At 41.2% G+C, this 2,323-nt stretch overlaps 1 non-coding gene across 1 annotated transcript; it reads right to left on the reverse strand.

The window, feature by feature from the left end:
- Positions 1 to 599: 599 nt before the first annotated feature.
- Positions 600 to 702, reverse strand: LOC148555633 (small nucleolar RNA R71). Its single transcript, XR_015887824.1, has one exon. It is a non-coding gene; the product is annotated as a small nucleolar RNA R71 (small nucleolar RNA).
- Between the last annotated feature and the right edge of the window lie 1,621 nt (positions 703 to 2,323).

Genomic DNA, 2,323 nt, shown 5'->3' on the forward strand with positions numbered 1-2,323 from the left:
GAGACTATTTACAAAAATCAGAATCAAAACTGCCAACCGATACGGTTCAAAAACTAGGTTCTTCGTGAATGCGTTGTCGGGTCCGTCTCAACTAAGGTCCTGAGTTAAAGATAATATAATGACAATGAGGATTGAGATGCTTGATGATACAGAAGAGGTATTCCCTTTACTTATCTTTCGGAGAAATCCGTGTCTTCAGAAATGATCTCGCGTACTCGAAAATTAGCGTTGTTACAATACTTGGTGACTTTACTATACCAAATTCCAATTTACATAGAAGAAGCATCTTAATCCCTGCCATTGGAGTAAACAATTTTGAGCTAAAGCCTCAATTAGTTTCTCTGATGCAACAGAACTGCAAGTTTTATGGACTTCCATCAGAAGATCCGTTTCAGTTCTTAACTGAATTCTTGCAGATCTGTGATACTATTAAGACCAATGGGGTTGACTCTGAGGTCTACAGGCTTATGCTTTTCCCGTTTGCTGTAAGAGACAGAGCTAGAATATGGTTGGATTCTCAACCTAAAGATAGCCTGAACTCTTGGGATAAGCTGGTCACGGCTTTCTTAGCCAAGTTCTTTCCTCCTCAAAAGCTTAGCAAGCTTAGAGTGGATGTTAAATCTTCAAACAGAAAGAAGGTGAATCCCTCTATGAAGCTTGGGAGAGATACAAGTAACTGACCAAAAAGTGTCATTCTGACATGCTTTCAGAATGGACCATCCTGGATATATTCTATGATGGTCTTTCTGAATTATCAAAGATGTCATTGGACCATTCTGGAGGTGGATCCATTCACCTAAAGAAAACGCCTGCAGAAGCTCAGGAACTCATTGACATGGTTACAAATAACCAGTTCATGTACACTTCTGAAAGGAATCCTTTGAGTAATGGGACGCCTTAGAGGAAGGGAGTTCTTGAAATTGATACTCTGAATGCCATATTGGCCCAGAATAAAATATTGACTCAGCAAGTCAATATGATTTCTTAGAGTGTGAATGGATTGCAGGCTGCATCCAACAGTACTCAAGAGGCATCTTCTGAAGAAGAAGCTTATGATCCTGAGAACCCTACAATAGCAGAAGTGAATTACATGGGGGAACCCTATGGAAACACCTATAATCCCTCATGGAGAAATCATCCAAATTTCTCATGGAAGGATCAACAAAAGCCTCAACAAGGCTTTAATAATGGTGGAAGAAACAGGTTCAGCAATAGCAAACCTTTTCCATCATCCATTCAGTAACAGACAGAGAATTCTGAGCAGAATCCATCTAGCTTAGCAAATATAGTCTCTAATCTATCTAAGGCCACATTAAGTTTCATGAATGAAACAAGGTCCTCCATTAGAAATTTGGAGGCACAAGTGGGCCAGCTGAGTAAACGAGTCACTGAAACTCCTCCTAGTACTCTCCCAAGCAATACAGAAGAGAATCCAAAAAGAGAGTGCAAGGCCATTACCTTACTTGGTGTGGCTGAACCCAGAGAGGAGGAGGAGGACGTGAATCCTAGTGAAGAAGACCTCCTGGAACGCTCAGTGACCAATAAAGAGTTTTCCTTTGAGGAACTAAAGGAATCTGAGGATCATCTAGAGACCATAGAGATTCCATTGAACCTCCTTTTGCCCTTCATGAGCTCTGATGAGTATTCATCCTCTGAAAAGGATGAAGACATTACTAAAGAGCAAGTTGCTAAGTACCATGGTGCAATCATGAAGCTGAATGCCAAATTATTTGGTAATGAGACTTGGAAAGATGAACCTCCTTTGCTTACCAATGAACTGAATGCATTGGATAGGCATAAATTACCTCAAAAGAAATAGGATCCTAGTAAATGCCTAATTCCCTGTAACATAGGCACCATGACCTTTGAGAAGGCTCTGTGTGACCTGGGGTCAGGAATAAACTTAATGTCACTCTCTGTAATGGAGAAACTTGGGATCTTTGAGGTGCAAGCTGCCAGAATCTCATTAGAGATGGCAGACAACTCAAGAAAACATGCTGATGGACAAGTAGAGAACGTGTTAGTAAAGGTTAAAGGCCTTTACATCCCTGCTGATTTCATAATCCTAGACACTGGGAAGGCTGAGGATGAATCCATCATCCTTGGCAGACCCTTCCTAGTCATAGCAAGAGCTGTGATTGATGTGGACAGAGGAGAGTTGGCCCTGCAACTAAATAAGGACAACCTTGTGTTTAAAACTCAAGGATCTCCTTCTGTAACCATGGAGAGTAAGCATGAAAAGCTTCTCTCACTACAGAGTCAACCAAAGCCCCCACAGTCAAACTTTAAGTTTGGTGTTGGGAGGCCACAACCAAACTCTAAG

The sequence above is a fragment of the Arachis ipaensis genome, chromosome B6 (assembly GCF_059453495.1).
Source record: "Arachis ipaensis isolate K30076 ecotype BB chromosome B6, ASM5945349v1, whole genome shotgun sequence".
Taxonomy (NCBI): Eukaryota; Viridiplantae; Streptophyta; class Magnoliopsida; order Fabales; family Fabaceae; genus Arachis; species Arachis ipaensis.